The 25,207-nt window shown below is 49.2% G+C and overlaps 1 protein-coding gene across 11 annotated transcripts in view; it reads right to left on the bottom strand.

Annotated features, from left to right (window-relative positions):
- The window catches only part of Prrc2b (proline rich coiled-coil 2B), an 82,981-nt gene extending 63,696 nt beyond the window's left edge, over positions 1-19,285 (bottom strand). For 5 of the 11 annotated variants that reach the window (XM_034494205.2, XM_034494208.2, XM_034494206.2 and 2 more), the window contains exon 1: positions 19,081-19,284. The gene's annotated coding sequence lies outside the window, so the exon portion shown is untranslated. Of the gene's footprint in view, positions 1-17,526; positions 17,547-19,080 lie in introns of those variants that run through there. The other 6 variants (XM_034494211.2, XM_076928483.1, XM_076928482.1 and 3 more) reach the window with 4 other exon arrangements.
- Positions 19,286-25,207: the final 5,922 nt, after the last annotated feature.

The following is a 25,207-nucleotide window of genomic DNA, read 5'->3' as shown; positions in this document are numbered from 1 at the left end:
AGGGCTGTTTTCTGTTTAGACTGCCAGAGCCTGCCCTGTGGAAGCACAGCAGCTCCCATCTTTCCACTCTTGTATAGCCAGTGAGGGCCGAGCTTCCCCAAGACAGCTTCTGCCACCTTGGGACTGCTACTGTGGTGGACAGACCTGCTCCTCCATACACAGGAGACCTGTCCCCATACTGGTGTACATGCTCAGAAATCATAAGATCCAAGTTGTAATTGTACAGGACCTGTGGGTCAGCCCCTGCATGATCCCTCAGAAGATGGGTGTACTGTAATCCTCAAAAAATTCTCTTGAGATCACAGTCCACTGTAGGCACACTTTAATCACCACCAAACTGTCCCAGTTCCAGGACTCTCACGTCAGGAGAACAGGGACAGTCAGCATGGGTGCTTACCAGCACTGCTTGGTTTTCTTTCCATAACATCTTTTCTCTGTGTGCACACTCGATATAGCTTTAAAGTTTCCGTGCATGGTGTCCCCAGCACTCACATAAAAAGCAAAGCATGGCTGTACAAGCCTGCAGTCCCAGCACAAGGAAGCTCACTAACCAGCCAACCTGCCCACCTCAGGCTGTGAGACCCTGACTCAAGGCACTAAGGTAGGCGTGACAGAGAATAGACACAATATACTCCTCGGCTTTTCACACCAATGCACAGTAGATACCCACACAATTATATGCATGTATCATACAAACACGTGATAGACAGACAGACAGACAGACACACACACACGCACATGCACACGCACACGCACACACACACACACAGAGGGGTGAAACTCCCAGGTACATGGCCTCATCTCCTCCTCTCCCATCTCCAGCAAGGCCACCTGGATTCTCCGAAACCCATGCCACAATGTGAATTACCTGCCTCCAGTTTTTGCTCTCTGGTTTACTACGGGTTTAGGTTCCCATTTCAAGAGGTCAATGAGGGGTGTTATGTAGCTCAGTGGTAGAAAGCTTACCTAGAGCAAACAAGACCCAAGTATCATCCCAGCACAGCAATAATAACAACAACAACAACAATATTTTTTTAGAAAACCATCGGTTGGGAATAATGGGTCATGTCTTCAATCCCAGCATTTGACAGATTGAAAGGTCCGGGACTCCCCAGAAAGGGGTCCACTTAAGTCACAGGATAGCACGCACCCAAAGGACACACGAGAGACCGTCTTGCTGTAAAGCACATGAGGTGGTTTATTAAATCAGAGCTCTGGGCCAGCCCATATCCCCATATCTCACATAGGGGATAGAGGGACTGACCTCGTGGCTCAGGGGCATAGCGCTTATATATGGGCGGGGTAGGGAAAAAGCGAACTTTCTCGAGGGTGCACAGGATTGGTTGTTTTACCTTTTTTGAACACTAGTAGGCCGTACCATGGGGCAGGGTGTAGTTCTTCCCTTGGCCAGTCAGTTTCTGGGATGTTCTTAACAGGCCTTTGTACTGTAACTCCCCCCTCCTCTGTAACTAATTAGATGGACCCAAACCTGCTGGCAGGTGCTTTTCTGCCCAAGGTCTAAGGCGAAAAATTTACACATATTTCATAAGATGGCCTTTATAATTTTTCACTCTACATGATCTCTGAGTTCAAGACCAACCTGTGTCTACATAGAGAATTCCAGGCTATCTAGGGCTGCATAGTAAATACCTATCTCAAAAAAATAAATGAAAAAAATAAATAAATAAGGTCAGTGATGGTGCAGGCCTTTAGTCCCAGCTCAGGAGCAGAGGCAGGCAGAACTCTGTAAGTTCAAGGCTACAGGACCCTCCTACTTGGTTGCCTTGTCTACCCCTAATATGAGGGGAGGGGCCTAATCTTTGCAACTTGATATGTCATGTTTGGCTGATAACCTGGGAGATCTACCCTTTTCTGAAAGAAAACAGAGGAGGTATGGATGGGGAGGGAGGGAGAGTGGAGTGGGTTGGGAGCAGAAGGAGGGCAGGAAACTGTGGTCTGGATGTAATTAATTTTTAAAAAGAAAGAAAAATTAACAAAAATAGAAGAATAATTTTAAAAGAGGAAAAAAATATCATCCATAAAGCTCACACAGCACTGTACCCAAGTTCTAAATGGATTTGCTATTTGTGTGTATGTGTATAGGGGAAATTTTAAAAAGACACCAGAGAGACAGACAAGCAGAAGAACACTCAGAGGCCGCCATCCCGCCAACTGCAGCTGTCTCCGAGCCATCCAGCTGTGACTGTTTACACCCAAGGCCCCTCTGTGGATGATGTCACCCACAGCAAGCTGGAATTTGGGCAAACAGGAATGAGGTTGTGGGCCTCAGGCAGGAAGCAACTTTCTCAGCATGGGAGAAAGCAGTCCTGTCTACCACACAGTCCCTGCAGCCTAAGTTCAACCCAGTGCAGTATAGAAAGGCAGACCCAGGAGTGCTGTCACCACAGTAACAACCTGCTCTTCTGGGAAATCCAAGCCACAGAGATGAAGTGAGGCCTCAGGCAAGGGACAAACTCCCTGCAAAGGCTTCTCCACCAAAACACAGAGGCAAAAGGAGCCAGGAGCTGAGATGGGACAGATGGCTCCTCACGGCCACTGCCAGGTGACATGCCAACCCCCCAAATGAACACAGAGCCTGTGCTACAGAAGGCATCAACTGCTGTGCTGTGCTGGGCTACTGCTGTGCCGTGCTGGGCTCGGAGGGGTGGGTGGCATCGTGAGGAGGCCATGACCAGCGGATTTCTTCTGGGACTCGATGCTCAGCAGCAGGAGATGTCTCAAAGTCAGAGCCATGAACAGACAGGCAGTGGCGCAGAGGCATCAGGGAGACTAGATCACAAAACACTCCGGTTTCGGTGTCAAGCACACGTGTGCACTCATCTCAAACGGCCATCAGTCCCATCGGCTGGACTCAGAACAGCACTATCCAGACATCCAGGGGTGTTCTGCTGAAGGACCACACACTCTTCTAGAACTCTCTCAGATGACTTGTTACAAGATAAGGGCTGCAGAGGGGACTGTCCTGTTACTCAGAGGGAACACCCTGGGATGCCAGGAAGTGGGGCTGCCTCTTAATCAAAGAATGTGCCTGCCAGATTCCCTACTGAGTAAAGAGGCTAAGAGAGGTCAAAGGGCATGGGGACAGGAAAGGGTAAAAAAGGAAGCTAAGCAAGAGAAACCAGGAGGGGCTACCACACCCTGTGTCCTCTCCCCACACCTCAGCCAGGCAGAACGAAACACACACACACACTCAATCTCCCCCCCCCACTCCGCCCCACATTAAATCAAGAGTGAAAGAAATCATAAAATTAAAAATCCGAGAAAAATTCCCAGAGTTGAGAAACCAGAGACTCATTCAGGCCACAGAAAGAAGACACGAGGATGCCAGGAGAAAAGGTGTTTTCTCTTCATCTCTGCCTCCTAGAAGGGAGCCCTTAGAATGAAAGGAAGCAATGGCTCCCAACCCTTGACAGTTTCCGGTGAGAGTCACCATGGAGACCTGCCTCTGGGTGTGTCTGAGGGAGCTTCTAGATTAGGGCAGCAGCATCCCACCGGATGGGGTCCTGGACTTAAGAACTGAATAGCGGAATTCATCTCAGGCTCTTCTTCCTGGCTACAATGGTAGGGGACTTCTCACTCTACCACCGTGACTGCCTCTCTGGAACACATCGCCCTGGAACTGGGAGCCTAAAGAAACACATCCAGCAGGCGTTATGAAAATGTATGAGAAGAAGAAAAAAGCCTGTCAGACTCATAAAAAAGGATTCAGGCTCCTTCACCCCTCAGAAGGTGCTGAGCACGGTCCTCTTATCAAATGAGGCAGCCAACGCCACCAGGCCATTCCTTCCAAACCACCAATGGCTAACTCAGTACCCAGCTTTTAGTGATAAGTAAGACTGCTGAACCCTGAGGGACAGAACCACTGGACCAGTGAATCCCAATGCTGCCTGCTTCTGGTCTTAACTTTACTCGGTGAAAAACATCCTTGTTGTTTAAGATAGTGGCTGCCTTCCAATGCCTCAGTTTCAGAAGATGTCACCAGTAGTAACAGGAAATAAGGGCTTGAAGAGACAGTCAAAGATGCCCCAAAATGACAGCCACAGGTCACTTGAGAAGTCAGCAGTGCTGTAGGGAGGAGCCCAGCCAAGACCAGGAGAGAGGCTCCAGGGTATGAGACTACTGATCTCAAAAGCCACTTAAGGTTGCAAGTCAAAGCCTAGACTCCCCCTCCCCCAACCCCAAGGTGGCACTAAGGGAGATGCTGAGACCTTTAAGTAGGGCTTAGCAGCTGGTCTTCAGCTCAAAGGAGCCATGCCCTTAAAAGGAACTGTGGGGACCCCTTCTTTAGTGGCTGTCCTGGTGGTACTCAATATGTAGACCAGGCTGGCCCTGAACTCACAGAGAACAGCCTGCCTCTGCCTCCTGAGTGCTGGGACTAAAGGCACGTGCCACCACCTGGCTTACCTTTCTTTTTACTCCCTGGTTGGTAATGAGCTGAGCATCACATGCTCCCAGCAACATGTGCTGTTTTGTCACAGGGCCAACCAGCCATGGACCGGAAGCTGCAGAACTGTGGACCAAAATAAACCTTTGTCCTTATTACGTAAGTTACCACAGGTATGTGTTAACGGTAACAGGAAGCTCACCAGCACACGGGCAGAGACGGATTATCTAAAGCAGTGCATCTGTTTCTAGGCATTCTTGTCCTTTAGCTGATTGGCCGTCCCTTCTGCCCCTATGTCAATACCTCCATTTCTGTGGCTTTCATGGCATTCTGGTAGGTCAGCCCCTCCGCTCTGTTCTTCAGGAATGCCCTCATTATTGTTGGATTTTTGCATTTTCAAAGAAATTTAAGAAATCGATTTGTATATTTCCAAACAAACAAACGCCAACAAGAAGCTGCTGGGATTGTTCCTGAGATTACATGAATCTGGAGGTCAGTTTAGGCAGAAACTACACCCTCTCAGGACCATGCTGGCGAGCCTGTGGGGCCATGGCAGCACTGGGCACTGCCAGCACTCTGCTAATCAAGTCACAACTGGAAAGGCATGGCATCTCGGCCACCCCCGCCTGTGACTGACAGAACACACGGGCTCATGCACTGAAGACCCGAGACTGTTGATGCCTGGTGATCTAAACGGAAGTAGGCCAGATGCACATCACCCTACAGTGGGTAAACACTGTATTCACTGTTGAGCAGTGAGAACAAATAAACTCAATGCTATGTGGACGAAGCCCCGGATGTAATGCTGGATGAGGGACAAGTAAAAAGCAGAGAGCTGCTCTGCAAAGGTCGGGGACAGTCCACACACAGAAGAATGGACCTGACATGAACGGGAATATTCAGAGCAATTTTAAAATGAAAGTCGAAAACACAAGAGAAAACTATAAATTTCCACAGCTGGCCCACGAAACCCACTCAAATAGGTGCAAGGAAGACACCAGCTCCCCAAGGCAGAGCACAGATGTATTCAGAGAGGAATCTGTATCAGCCTTGAGGGAAAAGTCCAAAATCCAGAGAAGCAAACAAAGTCTCTGTCCACAGAGCCTAAAATAATGAAAAAGAAGCCGGGAGTGGTGGCCCGTGCCTATGACCCTAGCACTCAAGAAGGCTGAGGCAGCAGGACTGCTGTTAGTCCTGAGCTATGTAGCAAGACCGTGTCTAAATAAGGAAAAGAAAAGACAGAAAAGAAAGCCTCAATATGTCTGAAAACTTGACTTTGGGGGCGGGAAGTGCAGGCTGGATGGTGCTCGAGTTCCACCCCTAGCTCCTAAAAACCCTTGACTCAATGAACAACTCATGCCCTTTAAAAAGCAGAGGTAAGCCGGGCAGTAGTGGCGCTCGCCTTTAGTCCCAGCAATTGGGAGGCAGAGGCAGGCGGATTTCTGAGTTCGAGGCCAGCCTGGTCTACAGAGTGAGTTCCAGGACAGCCAGGGCTACACAGAGAAACCCTGTCTCGAGGGGGAAAAATAAGAAAAAGAAAGAAAAAAGCAGAGGTAGGAGACCCACTCCAAGTTCAAGGCCTGCCTGGTTTATATAATGAGTTTCAGCCTGACGCCTCCTTTCAACAAACAAACAAAACAAAAAAGATTTTAAAATGGAGAACTTAAACAACTTGGTATGTTAATCACACCTGTAACCCTAAACTCAGTAGGTGAAGAGGAGGAGGGGCGTTAGGGGTGACTGGGGGTGTCACTTGACAAACACATCAGCCCCTTTCTCACAAAACCAGTTAAGAGCAGAGGGTGCTCTGCAGAGACAACTCAGCAGGTAAGACCAGAATCTGGTTCCCAGCACCCACATCAGGCAGCTCACAGCCACCGTAACTCCAGCTCCAGAACACAGCAACTGTCTTCTGGACTCCTTGAGCCCCACCAACACACACACACACACACACACACACACACACACACACACACACAGAGCAAAATCCAACTAAAGAAAATCAAAACCACAGCCTGCAGAAGACCTAGAAAAGGCCACAAATCAACAAATCAAGCCAGGACATTACACAACAAAGATTAAAACAAAAATACATGTGGACTCAGAGAACACGCTGTGACTTCAGACAGTAAAACCCCGACATAGGATGAACTATGTCAAGCAATCAATTTTTAAAAGTCAGGAAAAGGCATGGGGAGATTGCCCAGTGGCTACAACCACTTGTGGCTCTTGTGGAGGGCCTGGGCTCAGTTCCCAGCATCCATTCCATAGCCCGCATCCCTCTGTAACTCCAGTCCCACAGGACCCAGCACCCTCCTCTGATCTCTATAGGTACCAGACTCAGGAAAGTGAAAATCATGAACTCAGGTCCACCCAACACCCTGATCCACTGAGGAAGTGCTAGACAAGACAACCTTGGGCCCCTGGGAATGACCACGACCGTTCACAGTGTAGCCAGTTCTGAGTGATCCTATCTACACCCCAACCCCCATAAGGGTCGTGCTTTTATCAGTGGGACCTGTGCTGCCAAGATCAGGCTGCTCCTGCCAGGGAGACGGACTGTCTGTCTATTACTCCTTGGCTCACTTTCAGTGAGAGCCTTTGCCTGCTGACCCTGGACCACCATATCTCAGACGATCACAGGCTATTATTAGGAGGACTCCAGCTAAGGCTAATTTGTATAACAAAAGCTGCAGCCAAGGCTAAGGTGTGGCCCAGGTCACTTATCTCCCATTCAGGCCACCAGAACTAGGTTCAATCCCAAGAGCAACAACAAAATTTTTGTGACTTACATTTTTTTCTCTTTCTTTCTTCTTTCTTTCTTTTTTTTTTTTGTAAAACAACAGGATGGCAGCATATACCATAATCCCAGCATTCACAAGGTAGAAGTAGGAGTATTTCTAAGTTCCTGGCTAGCCTGGTCTACACAATGAGTTTCAGACCAACCAAGGATACATACACATTGAAACCCTGTCTCAAAAAACATTAATTTTCATTATGTTTTATTTGTTATCTTGGTGTGTGTGTGTGTGTGTGTGTGTGTGTGTGTAGCTCAGGACAACCTATGGGAATTAACTCTCCCATCCATCCACCGACCCACCCACACATCCATTCATCCATCCATCCATCTACCCATCATGTGGGTCCTCGGATTTCACTCAGTCCCAACACTGTCTAGAGGAAAACACCTCTACCTTACATGAGCTGCCACACCACATCCACTTGGACCAGTACATGTACCCCACCTGACCTTTCTTCAAACCACATTTCTTAGTTTGTGTTCAAAGAACCAGAAGGCAGGAGAATGGTGTTGAGGCCGGACAAAACCCCATTGCACTGGGGACGATGCAAAGTGTAGTCCACTCAAAACAAAGCAAAGTCCAACTTTTGCAGAGCTTTCCTTTAGCGTCCTGGACTGCTGAAGGAGCCAGAAGCTAGCAATGGTGGCTGCCAGAGTAGCCCCAAAGGGTCAGAAGTAGAGGCATAGACCTGTAATCTCAGTCCTGGGGAGGCAGAGCCAAGGAGAACTGCTTTGAGTTTGAATCCAGCCCAGGTTTCACAATGAGACTTAAAAAGTTTTCTAACTCTCCACAGAGACTCCTTCTCAACAGGCCATTCTGAGCGTCCCTCTGACTTGAGTGAACCCTCACTTACCAGGAAGGCTCAACACCTTCACCCACAAACAACTCTGGGGTTGCTGCCCTCACAGCCAAGATGGGAACCCCTCACTCCCCTACTTCAGAGCCACACACCTCTCCAGAGGACTGGAAGGTTTCCCTAAATTGCTCACCAGGAACCATCCCCCACAAGGCCTGCCTTCTCTCTGAGGAAAATAAAAGCTGATTTCTAATGCAGGAAGGAGATAAAGGGCTGAGTTGGTCTCAGGTAGGGTTCTACAGGAAACCCGCACACTATTTCTTCCCCGTGTCTTAGAGAAAAGGCAGAGCAGTGATGGCCACTGGGCCCCCAACAGACAAGACCAAAGGAAGGAGAAAACTAAAGGAGACCAGGCACTGCCCAAGGGCACTTGCAGGTCAGCAAACTATGATCCTGCAAATACCTCATCTACTTATTCATAAGAAATATCACAGCCAGGAATGGAGAGATGGCTTAGTGGTTAAGAGCACTGGCTGATCTTGCAGAGGACTAGGTCCGATTTCCAGCACCCACAAGGCAACTAACAGCTTTCTGTAACACCAGCCCCAGGAGAACCCGAAACCTTTGTCTAGCCTCCTTGGGTACTACATGTATGTGGTGCATATATGCAGGCAAGATAGTCACACACATAAAACAAAAATAAATATTAAAAAAAAAATCACAGCCAGGCGTGCTGCACACCTTTAATCCCAGCACTGGGGAGGCAGAGGCAGGTCTCTTGAGTCAGCCTGGTCTACAGAGAGAGTTCCAGGACAGCCAGGGCCACATAGAGAAACCACCTCTTGAGGTAATAAATAAACAAATAAATCACAGCTTTCACCCACAGACATTTATCACACAAACAGAACTGCCCACCACACCTGTCTGAGCCTATAAAATCTTATCCTAAACAGCGCACATCTCAGTGGCTTGGTCCACCTTGTCCCACCTTGTCCCAGCCCCCTGGGGCCTTGAATGTCAGCATCAAACAGTGAGCCCTGACATCTCAGGAGAGCAGAACTCATCCGCTAATTAAATCTATTCTTTGTTCCCGGTGAACTTGACCAGCCCAGCACCATGATTCATCCAGGATGTGCAAAGACACACAGTGGGCTCTTCCCAAGGGAGGCACATCCCACTGGTCTTTTACACGAAGGCAGGCAGAAGCATGCTGGGTATCACAGGCTCAGAGTTCTTCTGGTAGGTAGAGCAGCCTTGCTGGGGACTGCTCTCAAGGCAGTAATTCTCTGGATGGAAGAGAGGGCCAGTGGGAGAGGAGGGGGGAGTGGGGGAGCCATGCCTTTCATTTTCTACTGCCCATGTTATGCAAAGCTTTAGATTTTTGTAACAGGTCTGGATGTTCACTGGTGCCTTGCTTTTGGGGGGACAGGAGGTCCTCAGTGAAGTAAATAAATGCAGAACCTGTACCATATACCACTGCTAATTGAGCAGGCCCCCCACCCTATACTAGTGTGTCCAGGCATTGTGTCAGTGTACCATATGACAGTTGGTGACATGAGACAGGCCGCATCCACACGGAGCAGCTAAAGAAACTGAGTCTCAATCACGTGTTCAGTCCTACAGCCAGCAGATGAGTGGGCTAAGAAGAGAGCTTCTCTTTGCTGGGATGGAATCAGAACTGTGGCCAGCCAGCTGCAGAGCCTCTACACAGCCAGGGCCCCCAACCTGCCTTCACTTCCTCTAAGAGAAAAGGCTCCGTGAAGGGCACCAGCCAGAGATCAACACCGATCAGTACTGGGTGGAAAACATGGCAGTGGAGTTCTTGGAGATGGGAATGGCGGAAAGAGCCCAGGGCACCTGCTTCCCGGGAGCTGCTGGAGGAAAGGCAGGGCTGTGGGAGCCGGGTCTGCAGGAGTTTAGCACAATTAGAAACCTCAGCATCTAGTAAACAAACGAGTCCCAAGTGTGCAGCCTGCCTACTCCAAACCCCTAGGCCCTCCTTGAGTGCTGAATTCAGGGCCATTAATAGCTCTCCTGTTTACCGAGAGCCTGCTTGCCTCATGCCAGGTACCTTATAAAAGGCTAAGTACATGACCTTTCAAATCTCTCCCCTCTATGAAGGTCTAATGCAGCTACAGCATTCTGCAAGAAAGCAAAACAGAGTAAAAAGATTAAATAATTGGCCCCAGGTCACCAGCTCAGTGTTAGAACCTATGGACTTGAAGGCAGTGGACCCCAAAGTCACCCCAGAGGGCAGCAGGTGGGGTGGCAGCCATGTCTCTCTTCCAGTAAACTCCTAGGTTTGAGTTCACAGAAACAACATGCAGGGATGACAGCGCTGAGGTGTAAACTGCCTCCTCTGGGCGCGCTGTAGCCTAGAGCCCGCCCTTCCCAGATGCCTGACAACCACACCCCAAGCCTCTCCTGCTGACCTTTCTCAGTCACTCCCCTCTGATTTGGGTGTAGTAAAGCCACAGGCAAGCCAAGAGCACCAGCACCCTCTGCTTCTTAGTGAACTAAAGGCCAACCTACACAAGACCTTGACTCAAAAAAAATCAGATTTTTTAAAAAGAGGGGCCAGTGAGATGGCTCAGCAAGTAAAGGCACTTGCTGCCAAACCTAACAACTCAAGTTCAATCCCTGGGCCCTACCCGGGAGGAGGGGGCCAACTCCCTTAAATTTCCTCTAACCTCCACACATGCACAGTGGCGTGCATACTTACACACACACACACACACACACACACACTTTAATAATTTTATTTTTATTTTTTATTTTTTTTATTTTTTTTTTTTTTTGTTTTTTCAAGACAGGGTTTCTCTGTGTAGCCCTGGCTGTCCTGGAACTCACTCTGTAGACCAGGCTGGCCTCGAACTCAGAAATCCGCCTGCCTCTGCCTCCCTAATAATTTTATAATAATAATTTTAATAATAAAAATGGAAAAGGAGTTGGCAGAAATCTATGTCCCAGCCACTCTAGGAGACTTGAAGGGGGCTCAGCATCAGGACGTCCCACTGGTGAGAAAACCCCAGAGGCAGGCAGGCTCCCAACTGCCCGCACCAGGTTCCAGTGACGGGAGGGCCAGAGTTAACCTAAGATCTCTTCTTTAGTCCATAACAAAATCAAACTTGCCCTGTGTCCCACTACACCCTCCACGGGTCCTCACCTGACAGACATGGCAGCTCCTGCCATCGTCCTGCACTACAGACCCACATCCACAAATCAGCTCTGACACACAGACCAGCAGCAGGTCACAACCTCTAACCTCCATGCAAAAGGCCGTGCACGGGGAGCACCCCCTCACACCTCCGGACCAACAAAAAGAGCTGCAAGCTGCGTAAAGGGTAAGCGAGGAGCCTTAACAAATCCCCGCTCAAGCAGCAGAGTCTAAAAAGACCCTTACAGGTACTTAACACACTCCACACTTCCGAAGAGAAGGCTGTCCTCTCACCTCCGTATGCGCACCTCGGCACATCCCCCTCACGCATGCATTTGCTTGATGCACACACACACACAATTTTTGAGACAGGACCTCACTACGTAGCCATGACTGGCCTGGAACTCAGAGATCCCCCTGCCTCTCCAATGCTGGTGTCAAAGGTGTGTGCTACCATGCTTGATTACACAACCCAGGTTAGCCTTGAATAGCAATCCTCCTGCCTCCACTTCCCAGGTACCAAGATTACACTGTGTGCTACCATCTTGGCCCTGAATTTCATTATACATTTTACAATTTGTAAATAATGTTTTTTTAAAACAACTTTATACTTTTGCCTGCTGAGTGCTGAGATTAAAGGCTCATGGCACCGCGCCTGTTAATATGTATATTAAGCTGGGCATGATGGCTCATGCTTTTAATCCCAGTACTTAGAGGAGGTGGAAGGAGATGGACCTCTGTGAACTGAGGGTAACCTGTATACAAAGCCAGGCCCAGGCCAGGCAGTAAGACCTTTCAAAAAAAAAAAAGTAAGTCTACTGGGACTATCTGGGCCATGGGACTGAGTTATTTTTACATGATTGAGCTATTTTATGTTGTTTCTATACATTTGTACATTTTTTAAAAGCTAATAAGATTATGTCTGAAATATTAAGAATAAGTCATATCTGTTTCTATTAATAAGGAGAACCCCTCAGTATGTTTGAAAACGCACCCTATGACAGACAGGTGACTCCATTGTTTGATCTGTGTTTTTCACTGTTGGATCCAGAATCCAAGACCTTGTAAGTGCTCTGCTTCTAAACTACACCCCAGCCCCTCAGCTCCCCCCTCGGCTCCCCCAACCCCCACCCCTAGTCTGTTTTCTGAAACAGCCTTTCCCTAAGCCCTTTAAGCTTACTTTTACTGGTATACTGAGTCTGGTAGGATAAACACAGCCAAGTGTAAACAGTGCTGGGGGGGGGCTTTGTGCACCCCGTTTCCTTTTTGTGTATTGTATATATACATATGTATTTTTAAATTAATTTGCCAGAAAAACAAACACCAGAAAATGTCGTATTGTGTCTCAAAACAACCCCCTGCTCTCCCTAATGACTCTTAAACACTGAGCTCATTCAGCCCCAGACAGGTCACCCAGGCAGGAGGGACGGAGCCCCTCCCGGACAGGCCTGGATTTTCTGTCCTTGTGGGAACAGAGCTGTTCTGTAAGCTCTGGACTGTCTGTAAACACCACCTGCCCAAAAAGACTCTGGAGAACACAAAGGGACCTGGATAAGGGCACTGGCCACAGCCCCTTCTTCCATCCCTTCATTTGTACAAAAGCATGACCCAAGGCATGCTGGGAGGTTGGGCACTTACAGAATGTCCATATTCAAAAGGGCCTCAGTACCCTGAAAAGCATGGGCTCTCTCCAGGGATCTGCAGTTTCTGATTTCAATGTAAAACCCGTTTTTATCACCCCAGGCCTCAGCATACTGCTTCCAAGTGGGTGCCTCTTTCAACTCTACCACAAACTCCAGAGCACCACTCCCAGCTTCCCAAGCTGAGTGAAGCTGACGCTGGTGGCCTCTTGTGAGACCCTCTTACACAACTAGAGTTGTTCACCCCCTCTTACAGGTGACCCCGGGAGTGCACTGACACAGGCCGGGAACAATAGCTCGAACTGGCGTAAACAAGTCCCACAGATTAAAAACAGCTATGCTTACTAGCTGACATCTATGGATGGATGGATGGATGGATGGATGGATGGATGGATGGAGAAAATGTAGTACGTGTGTGTGTAAAACAATACGTGCACACGTGATGGGGAGTGACTGGGACAGGACTGCCACCACTTGTGTGGGGGTCAGAGGACAACCACTGAGGCTCAGTTCTCTCCTGCTTTACCTGGATTCCAAGCACTGAACTCAGGCCACCTGGCTGGCATTGTCACGTGGCATGCACCTTTACCTGCTGAGCCATTAGCCCGCCCTGTTTGTTTTTAAGATTAAGGTCTGGCTCTGCAGCCCAGACAATCCTCAAATTCTTGATCCTCCTGCCTCAGCCTCAGGAAGTTCTAGAACCTACCACAACATGGAATGAGCCTAAATCAGGAGATGGCTAAAGTAAGCCAATACCAAGAGAGCGAACAATGGGTGATCTTGCTTATACAAGGTACCCAGAATACAAGGTACTCACAGGAAGCTGGCTGGTGGCTGCCTGAGGCTAAGGAAGACTAAATCTCTAATGGACGGTCTTGCAGTCGGAGGATGATGCCACCTAGACATGGTTGGTAACGAGTGTGTGACCCTGTGACTAGACCTCATGCCACTGAACTGGACACTTACACACAACACATCTGTAGCACAATAAAAATCATTGTAGGGGTTAGGGAGACGGTTCTGTGTGTAAAGTACCTGCTGCACAAGCCTGAGACCCAGAGTTCAAATGCCCAGCACCCCATAAAGGTCAGGTGGGCATCCTGCAATCTAGTGCACACAGGAGGCAGAACAGGACTGACTAGAGCACTGAGTTCTGGGTTCAAGTGAGACCAGGCCTCATTTGAGGGGAGTGATCCAGGAAGACATGAAATTTAACCTCAAAGCTCCACAAGCATACACATGTGCACGTACACTGTAATACACACAAAAATTAAAGTAAAAAGTATTTTTAAAACTTTATTTACAGCCGGGTGGTGGTGGCACACACCTTTAATCCCAGCACTTGGGAGGCAGAGGCAGGCGGATTTCTGAGTTCGATGCCAGCCTGATCTACAGAGTGAGTTCCAGGACAGCCAGGGCTACACAGAGAAACCCTGTCTCGGGAAAAAAAAAAAAAAAAAAAAAAAAAAAAAAAAAAAACTTTATTTACAAATTGTAAGTGAGTAATGAGGAAAAGCAGAACCAAGATGGCAGCACACACTGCGATCTTGGTCCTTGGAAGTGGAGGGAGGCTTGCCAAGGCAAGGCCAACCTGGGTTATAGAGCCAAACCAGTGGCCCACTTTAATCACCAGCATGCAAGAGGCAGAAACAGGCAGATCTCTGTGAGTTTGAGGCCAGCCTGGCCTAGAAAAGGCCCCAAAGAAGAGATTCTGTCTCAAAAAGAAACCACCACCCACCCTCTGGTCGGGTGGTGGCTCACACCTTTGATCTGCACACATCAAAAAAAGAAATAGTGATAATTTGGGGCATTCCCCACAAAGCCTCTCTTGGGAGGGGCTTCCTGTCGAGCACCCACACCCCCCTATGTCCAGAAGGATTGGGAGTTTCAGACAAACACCTAGTCTGCACTCAATCCAGCATGTGAATGAAGACCTTGAACCAGGGACTGGAGAGATGAAAAAGTGTTAAGACCAATTCTTTTCTTGGCTCCCAACAGTCACCTCAGGCTAATAATCACCTGTAATTCCAGCTCCAGTGCATCCAACACCCTTCTGGCACCGCAGTCCCGTGCCCATACATGCACACAGATAAACATTAAAATAATAAAAATAAATCTTAAAAAATAAACAGACAGAATGACCCAGACAGAACCACACAGAACCTGGTGATTCATGGTCATCTCATGCTCATCATGAAAGAGGAAGGTAACAGACAGGACTAAAAACATTAGAAGAGCTCAACACGGTGGCAAGCATCTTTAATGTCAGCACTCGGGAGGCAGAGGCAGACATATCTCCCAACTGGAGGCCAGAGCTGGCCTACAGAGTGAGTTCCAGGACAGCCAGAGCTGCACAGAGAAACCCTGTCTCAAAAGAAAAAGCTTCAAAAGAAAACCAGAATAGGCCTCATACCCTTCAACCTTAGGAAATCCCATTGCAGGAAGGACAATAGCCAGAGATAAAAACCAAGACAGAAATGTCTCAAGAGGGGGAAAGACAAGTAACAACCACGATTGACTAGCAAATTGCAAGATTAAATAAATCAGCAGATACATAAAACACAACGTTCACAGGAAAAACCAAGTTGTCAGCTGTGCACAGTGCACGTATGTAGAATGTTCCAGTCGTAAGGTCACCAGTGCACTCACGGCCATCCTCTCCAGCCTAGTGGGTAGGGTAGGTGAACTGTATTTGTATTAGTAATCCTGGAAACGTTATTTTAAAGGACCGTGCACAACGTCAGGGAAATCCTTGACCACAGGAGTATCAGCTTCTCCCAGAGCCAAAGAGGAAGAAGCCGATGGTCAGAGAGGAGGGATAAAGGACCTAAGCTAGATGGAGAGAGAGAGAGGCACAAAGGCAAACATGCCAGACACAGCCCCTGGAGGAGAACTCCATCCTGCATGGCCACCTCCTACAGCCACGAGAAGCTCCACACACCAACCAGCACCACTACAGAACCCATGAAGTTCTGGAAAGATTCTAACAGAAGGGAAAAAGTGCATCGAAAAACAAAGCTCAAGCAAGTCACCAAGGCAAACACCCTTCTGGAGTACAGATTTCCCACAGGCCCGCCTGTGTAAACAGCAGTGTCACCTGTGGGGAGGCCCAGGTCTGCCAGCTCCCAGGTGAAGATGCCAAAGGGCCCCTGTGAAACCTGAAGGCTCGAGTAAACAATGTCCCCAGCTCCAGGAGGCTAAGCACCTATCTCTCCACAGGTTCCGCCACCGCTAGCCCTGTGTGGCCCCATCCCAACACTCCCAAGTCTATCCAAACCCAAATAATAATAATAATTAATAATGATGACTGAAGGCTGAGAGATGGCTCAGTAGAAAGGGTGACTGTGGCCAAGCCTGACAACTTGAGTTTGATCCTGAGGAACCACAGGATAGAAAGACAGAGCCAACTCCCACAGGTTGCCCTGGGACCACCACTGGAGTTCTATCGGACATGAGCAGAGACACACTGGATAAACATAATGGACCATAATTCGAAAAAGGTCTTAAACTTACTTAGCCCTGCCTTTGTATACAACACTCCTTGCAAAAGCAAACAAAACAAGACCCACAGCACAGAGCCCAACGGATGTCTTTCTTTTCTTTTCTTTTTTTTTAAGAGAAAAAAAAAATGTACTGTTTTAAGACCCTGTTTTGGCCAGGCCCTATTAATACCTGCTGGCCTGTAACTCCATCCGAACATTGACAGCAGAGGAGCCTCGGTATGGAAGTTAGAAATGCATGCACTGATCCTCCCAGCCTATTCTGGTTTGAAATAGAAACTAACCCCGAAATGATCAATCTTAAATGCTAGAACAATAGGGGATGGAACCAACTCACAGCCAGTAACTAGGAGCTGGTACTTTGTGTGAGGGGCAGGAAAAAAAAAAAAGCTTTAAAAACACAATAAAATAATCTTTCTGAGAAAAAGAAACGGGTGGGGGTGGGTGGGAAAGAGTCAAAATTCAAACAGGATGAAGGGTGGCAAAGCCCAAGGCTCAGGAACCAGTTCTGACCGGCCATTCCAGAAACTCCACTTTCCCAAGGCTTTTGACTCTGAAGTGCCCTGGGATTTCCCCTCCCTCACCCTCTCCAGGCGGGGGAAGAGTGGGAAGGACATAAGCAGGCCCTACACAAGCATCGGCCATTGCTGCAACTCCCCAGGAATTAAAATTCTGGGGCCAAGGAAAGGAGACTTCAACCTTCCCTAATCCCCCAGCCACAGGCAAGCCAGGACCAGACTGGTGAGGGAGGTCAGACAGCAAGGGTGAGCTAAACAGCAATCGAATAAAAGGGCCTGGAGGAGCCATGATAGTGTCTTAAAACTCAGTAAATGATTAAGGCAATGAAGCGACACACACACCTCCCTCCCAGACTGCAAGTCACTGTCTATCCAACCAGAGACCAGCAAGTTAACCAGGGTTACCCAAGAGGAAAGCTAGGCCTCAGTCATCACTCAGAGTGAGACCAACATCGGTCTCCCTATTAATTATCTGGAACCCTTCCATGATCTCTCATTAGCAGCGGAACCTAGCTTAGCTCCGTAGACCTTTAAGCTAGCCCAGAAACAATTTGCTGGCCACAGCATTTGCAGGGGACCCCCAATTCCACAAGCCACAGCAGCAGGAAAAGTCAGAAAGTAACAGGACCCAACAAAGCCAAGGAACCTACGAGAGAGCACACACGTCTGCCACCTTCCCAGGACAGAAACGCTCTGCTGTGAACCTTACCTGAGGCTCCCACGAGATACAGCAGCAGTCTTACTCGTCCCATTTTATAGATGCGAGAGCTGGGGCTCAGAGACTTGGGCAAAGTCACTCAAGAGGACCTGAACAGGGCTCCAAGAGGCACACTTGCCTGAACAAGCTGAAGGCTCCCCAAACAATTACTTGCCCATCCCCAAGGAGGGCAGTTACCTTCCAAAGTCAAGGCTCCCGAGTTCCTGTCTCTCCTATGCACCCTGTACAGCTCCGCCCCACTGAAAGCCAGCTACCCTCTAGATAACCCCCTTTTCTAAGGAGGGCTACACATGCCTTCCCAGGCTGACTACCACAGAGGCCCAGCACTGACCCAAGTACCTAAGAATGTGGGTATTTTGTTGGGTTTTCACTATGTAGCCCAGGCTGGCCTGAAACTTCCACCAGTCCTACATCACCCAATGGTTTGAATCCCTTCTCCAGTGCTGCCACTTCAAACCAGCACCTGTGGCATGCCCCACATGGATGACACAAGTGGCCAGCCTTCTGTCCTAGGTTGACAGCACAGACTAACTACAGAGCACCGAAGGCATGCCAAGTCATGCCTCTCTGCCAGTGAAGGCTGAGGAGTCCTCGGTTTGGAGGTGGTGGCAGCAAGCATCCCACTCCAAGGCCTGTACCCTACCCCTCAGGTCCCAGCTTGCACGACGACGGTGCAGACATTACGCTACAATGCAAGTCCCTGCAGTTGTACTGCCGAGAAAGGACGCTGAGGCTTCAGACAGACGGACCGAACACCCAAGTGAGATATACAATGCAGACAGACAACACACTAAAATACACACGCTAACATTTCCAGGAGAGAAAAACCATAGGTGAAATGAAACTACCCTGCAAAAGACAGCTTTTATCAAGGTTTCTCCCAGGCAGCCATTTAGCAAATGACACACTCCGGAGAGCATCGGCGCCCCCCTCTCCCACTTCCTTCAAGCTCACCATTGCCTGGGGGTGGGGGGCGACACCTATTCTTGCCTAACAGTGGGCTTCGTCTCCTCACGATATTTACAAAGAAAGGAAGGCGGCAGCGTCCACTTTTGTGCAGGCAGATCCTCTCCAGAGAGGCCCACCATCTCAATAGGTCTGCCATTTCTCTCTTAAAAGGTAGACGAATTAAAAAACAAAAATCAATCTGGCAGGCCCCGAGCAGCGACATCCTGTTTATTATTCAACATTTTTAGCAGCGGCTCCGGGTGCCGTGAAAACACCACCCCGCTTCCCGTAGCCGAACCCACCCAAGCCGGGGCGGCGCTCGGCCTGCGGTTCCGGGCGGCCTCCGGGTCCCGCGTCCCCAGCCCCGGCCGACGAGGCCGCTGTCCCCGGGCGCAGGAGAGGCCTCGGGCTCGATCCCGACCGCGAGCCTTGCCCGGCCCCGCCCGGCCGGCCGTCCTCCCTCCCTGGCCGCGAAAACACAACAATGGCGAGCTGGGGAGCGCCGAGCAGGCCGCTCAGGCCGCAGCCCCGCGCCCGCCGCAGCGCAGCGCAGCGCCGTGGAGACAAAGCGCAACCCCGGCCCCGGCCCCGGCCCACCTGGTCTGCGTCCGCGCGCGACGGGCCCGGGCGATGGCGGTCGGGCGGCGGCCGGGCGCGGGGGCGGCGGATGGCGGCGGATTGCGCGGCAGCGGCGCGGGGCTCGGCGCTCTGCGCTCCTGCCTCCTCTTCCTCCTCCTCCCGCTCCTCGGCGCTCGCTGGAGCCTCGGCGCTGTGGCTCGCCGCCGCCTCCTGCCCGCGCTCGGCTCCCCGCCCCCCGCCGCCGCCGCCGCCGCCTCCTCCTCCGCGCCGCCCCCGCCTGCCGCCCGCACGGTGGCCCGCGCAGCGCCCCCTGCTGCGCCGCCCCGTCCCAGGAGGGAGGGAGGGAGGGAGGGAGGGAGGGAGGGAGGGAGGGAGGGAGGAAGAGCTCAGGGAGCGAGCGGGGCCGCGGTGCAGAGGGGCTGCGGAAGAGAGGGACCTAGATGGAGAGGAGGCTCGGCTGCGGAGGGGACGCGGTGGAGAGGGACCTTGATGGACAAGGGGCTTACGTAGAGAGGAGGCCTAGGTGGAGAAGAAGCATAAATGGAAAGACCTTGATGGAGAAGGGGCCTAGGTGGAGAGGGACCTGGAGAAGGAGGAAGCCCTGGTTGGTTGCAAAGGGGCTCCAATGGAGACCGTTCAAATGGAGAAAAAGTAAAGGAACTGGACGGAGAGGGGACTCCCAGTGACAAGATCATCGATGGAGAGGAGGTCCCAGCTCAGAGGAATCTTCACGGAGAGAGGCTCCTGGTGAAGAGGGACCTCAATGGAGAGTGGATTTGAGTGAAGATCACCCCCACCGTGGAGAGGGCCTCCTCGATGGGTGGGGGAGGGGCTCTTGAAAGAAGCCCAGATAGACTGGGAGGGGACCCCAGGGAGAGTTCTAGGGTGAGAATGCAAAGGGGTCGGGAAATAGGGAGGACTCAGCCCTCCAGAAGGCAGAAAATTCAGACCTGAGGCCTAGAAGCTAGGGTGAGGAGGGCTCGGAAGAGGGACTGGGCCTGGATCCTGCCCCCACCAGCCACAGAGCTGCAGAGACTCTAGACAGACCTCCCGAAAGCCGGACAACCCCGACCTGTTAGAATGTGCATCTTGTCTGGTGAATCAAGGGGGAAACACGCAGAAGTAGCACATTACTCCATTCCATAGCAAGGTTTCCTTCCATAACAAGTGCACAGTATAGACACTAAACCCCTTTTGTTTAAGATGACATAAACCACCCCTCTTGGATGTATTCCCGTGATTCCTTGTATTCCTGTGAATGCAAAACAAAAGGTCTGGGGGAGAGAGAATGGCTGGCTCCTCTCCGTGACCAGTGCCCTGCTAGGTTCAGAGAGTTCCCCCTATTTATTCCAGATACCCTGACAATTAAAAATAAAATTCAAGAAACAAGAACATTAATAATAAAAAAAATAGTTGGTGATATAACTCAGTTGTAGAACTTGTCGTTTCTACGCAGGAGGCCCTGGGTTCAGTTACTCAAGACAAAAGTGTAGGACGGCAGCAGCGGTTTTCTGAGGAGACTAAATCACAGCTGCTCCTGTGCCCTGTGTTAGTGGGCTGGGCTTGTCTGATTTAATACCAACCCTGAAGCACTTATTATTGTTCCAATTAATAGGTAAGAAAAAAGAGGGACTAAGAGGCCACTCAAGTAGGCCCTGGAAAAGAAAAACAAAAACCATTTCAACGGAACTTGGAATGTCAGGCCCAGTGCCTGGGGCGTGGGGTTCTGGGTAGTTTTATAACTTTCTTATGCTCTCCCAACTTTACAGCTTTTTATCCATAACCACTTCTATATAGCTCCCCTTAAAGATAAAGCTGCTAGCTGGACAGTGGTGGCATATGCCTGTGATCCCAATGTTGGAGAAGCTGAAGCAGGAGGATTGCTGTTAACTTGAGACCCAGACTCAGCTACATAGTGAGCCTTTTTTTTGTTTTGTTTTTTGTTTTGTTTTTTGTTTGTTTTTTGTTTTGTTTTTCGAGACAGGGTTTCTCTGTGTAGCCCTGGCTATCCTGGAACTCACTCTGTAGACCAGGCTGGCCTCGAACTCAGAAATCCACCTGCCTCTGCCTCCCAAGTGCTGGGATTAAAGGCGTGCGCCACCACCATCTGGCAAGACCCTGTTTCAAAGATAAATAAGTAAAGTGGGATTTAGTAGTGTTAAGAAGCATGGAATCTCAGCACCTAGGAGAGGGAGGCAAGAGTCACTGTAAGGTCATCCTGAGCTATGATGGAGTGAGGGGCCAGTCTGGGTTACAGGATAACATGGAACTTCTGATCCTCCTGCCTCCACCTCCCAAGTACAGTATTACACCTGTGTGCTTAGTTCACTCAGTGCTGAAGATCAAACCTAGGCTTTGTATGTGTTAGGTCAACTGAGAGCTACAGACCCCTGCCCCCAGCCCTGGATTCTCACTTAACTATCACCAAGCACAAAAGGTAGACATCTGCCGGGCAGTGGTGGCACACGCCTTTAATCCCAGCACTTGGGAGGCAGAGGCAGGCAGATTTCTGAGTTCGAGGCCAGCCTGGTCTACAGAGTGAGTTCCAGGACAGCCAGGACTACACAGAGAACCCCTGTCTCGAAAAACAAAAAAAAACAAAAAACAAAAAAAACAAAACAAAAAAAAAAACAAAAAAAAAAAAAAAGAAAGAAAAAAGAAAAGAAAGAAAGAAAGAAAGAAAGAAAGTAAAGGCAGACTTGTAGCAGGGACAATAAAGCCACCTACATCATCAGTGACACCCAGTTCTAACCCATGGGTATATAATCTGATATAGCCAAAGGGGACATTTCAGATATGACGCAGTTAAGGGCCCTGAATTGTTTGGGTGCCTCTGGGTGCCTCTAATATAAATAATCACAGGATCTTTGTAAAAGTAGCTGGGGGGGGGGGGGGCAAAAAGATGGCTCAGAGGATTTGCTAGTCTTCTGGAGGACCCGAGCTTGGTTCTCAACACCCAATTCAGGTGTTCACAATAACCTATAACCCCTGCTCTAGATCTGATGCATTCTTCTGGTCTCTTTAGTCTACTGCACACACAAATAAAAAAAAAAATGTTTAAAGGAGGGAAATACAGTCTCTGAGATGGCTGATGAACCAGAAATCATTGTAGAGACAAATTTGGTATTTTAGTTTCATTAAAAAAGTTTCCAGCAGGGGCCTGGAGAGGTAGCTCAGGGGTTAAGAGCACTGACTGTTGTTCTTCCAGAGGTCCTGAGTTCAATTCCCAGCAACCATATGGTGGCTCAGGTCCACCTGTAATAGGATCTGCTGCCTTCTTCTGGTGTGTCTGAAGATAGCTACAGTGTACTCATATACATAAAAAAAAATCTTTAGAAAAAAATTCAGCATGAAATATTATAAGAATATCTTTTCGTTTTAATCCCTTTAGTTTTGGTGTGGGAGTCACAAGAGGCTGCTTCAGAGTGTCCACTGCAGCTGACTGTGATCGGCCTTGTGCTCTGGCAGGGACGGACATGATTTTACCAGCTACAGATAGTTTCTGGGAACTTGTCGTGTTTGGAGTTCTGGGGACTTTTCAGAGGATATACAAATGCTAGGGCCCTGAGAGGCCGGGTGGGTTGTTGGTTGGATGTTGGCTGCTGTCGACTGCTGTTGGTCACAGTTCGCTAAGTGGCTGTGCACCAAGAAGAAACTTGAAGAAGTTAGCTACCTTGACAGGGAAGATCAAACAAGGAACGCAACAGCTCTAGTCAGCAGGAAGTAGTCTAACAATAACATCACCCCCTTTCCAACTCCTGATTTATTCAGGGGTCTCTTTCCTTTCCCCTCTATCCTTTTTTTTTTTTTTTAAATCCTATCTAGTGTTAGGGAGTTGAAAAGGTAGAGAAGGGTGGAAGAAAAAAGAACTCACAAAGTAGCCAAAGACAAGCTACAGGGCATCAAGTAGACCAGTGAGGGAGGAAGGTGAATGGCCTCCTCTAGAAGCTGGAAATATCAAGAACTGGATTCCTTAGAGCTCCTTCAACAACAAAGTCCTGCCAGCCCAGCCTAGATGCCTTCTGTCTAGAGCTAAGTTAGTAAAGCCCTGTGACCTTAAGCTACAAGCCTTAAGCTTAAGTTACACCCTGATCCCTCAGGCTTAAAATTCAGCGAAGGCAACGTGTTGAGAGGGAGTAAATGACAAGCTAGTGGTGTGTGGAGGGGATAGACATGGCTTCAGATCCAACTCAGCCACTTCCTGCCTCACAGACCAAGATAGGTGACTAAGGTGGACCTAGAAGAGCAGAGGACGGGCCATCAAAGCTCACCCCTTCCTTTACTGCTCCATCCCACTGCCTGTCCCAGCTCCACCCCACTCCCCATGATAGCTTTTGGGTGGGTGTTGAACCAGACCAGCAGGCCCACAGCCCTCAACAAACACACACAGTGTATAATCTGAGGCTTCAGTCTGGCTCGGCTTCTAATCTCACTGAGGCACCTGGATGCCCTGGGTTTCTTCCACTGAAAACTGGGTGGGAAACCCGTGGTCTCCCCACAGCACAGAAAGGGGTCCGATCACGGTAATCTGACAGATACCTCCTGGTACCTGGCAAGTGTAGGCCTGGCTGACTGTAGTGAAACACATGGCTTTGGATCACTCAAAGGCATAGCCAGCAAAAGCAGCTGTAAGAGCTGAGGGTAGACCAGAAAGCCCCAACCAGTCAGCAGGAAATAGGGTTCAACCTTTCTCTTTCACTCACTGCCTATAGTTCAATGACAAAGTATCCATGGGAATATAGGAGAAGAGTACCTACCTGGACCCTCATTTTATTTTATTTATTTTATGTATGTGAGTATACTATTTCTCTCTTCTGACACACCAGAAGAGGGCATCAGATCCCATTACAGATGGTCGTGAGCTACCATGTGGTTGCTGGGAATTGAACTCAGGACCTCTGGAAGAGCAGTCAGTGCCTTTAACCGCTGAGCCATCTCTCCAGCCTGGAGCCTCGTTTTAAGATCAACAAGATACAACATCAGGGTTGGTGATGTGGTTCCGTTGATAGTCCCAGCACTCAGGATATAGGAACAGGAGAATCAGAAGTTGAAAGTCATCCCCAGCTACAGTGAGTTGGAGACCATTCTGGGATAAATAAGACTCCTCCAAAAGGAAAGACAAAGAAAGCAGGACATCCAGTGATATCGGTGACATACCCAGAGCCGCAAATCGCAGTTAACATCCTGGCCTTCTAGGTTGTAGCAAGAATTCTGGTTTCTTTAAAAAAAAACACAAGTTTAAGAATATACTTAATATACTTTCATTTTAATCCCAGGTGTGGGGATATGGGGATGCTTTGAAGCAGCTGACTGTGATTTGCCTCGTGCTCTAGCAGAAGGTGTGATTTTGCTAGCTGCAGATAGTTTCTGCGATTGTGTGATGTTTGGAATTCTGGGAACTTTGCAGAGGGCCCCTATGGGTGGGGTGAGTGGTTGTGGATTGTTTGGAGCAGAGAAGGTGGTTGTGGTTTGTTATAGTCCTGCATAAAGAAGAAACAAAAGAGCCGGGCGGTGGTGGCGCACGCCTTTAATCCCAGCACTTGGGAGGCAGAGGCAGGTGGATTTCTGAGTTCGAGGTCAGCCTGGTCTACAGAGTAAGTTCCAGGACAACCAAGGTTAACAGTAACAGACCTGTAAACCTAAGAGGCTCAAGCCTCTTACAAGATTACAAATTTGAGGCTGGACTAGACTACATAGTAGGTTCGGAGAAATTTAGTAAGACCATACACAAGAGAAAAAAAACTGGGCTCAGGGCTCATGAAATGACTTAACAGGTAAAGACACTACTGCCAAGTCTAAAGACTTAAGTTCCACCCCTGGGCTCCTCATGGTAGAAAGAAAGAAGCAACTCCTGAAAGTTGTCCTCTTATGTTCACACTGCATGCACTCTCAAGTGCTCATGCGCACGCACATGTGCACACATACGTACATACTTGCACGCATGAACACACATACACAGGCAGGAGCGCACACACACACACACACACACACACACAGTCGCATTTAAAGTGGTCTAGTGTGCAAGGCCTCTGAGGTGTCACATGTCTTCAGACCAGAAGCTGGTTGATTAATGAAAGTTCAAAGTTCACCTAGTCTACATAGCAAGTTCCAAGACCACCCCACCAAAAAAAAAAAAAATCTAGTG

Source organism: Arvicanthis niloticus, chromosome 2 (assembly GCF_011762505.2).
Source record: "Arvicanthis niloticus isolate mArvNil1 chromosome 2, mArvNil1.pat.X, whole genome shotgun sequence".
NCBI classification, from domain to species: Eukaryota; Metazoa; Chordata; class Mammalia; order Rodentia; family Muridae; genus Arvicanthis; species Arvicanthis niloticus.
Note: the sequence above shows the minus strand (reverse complement) of the source record. Positions and strands in the feature narration are given on the sequence as shown.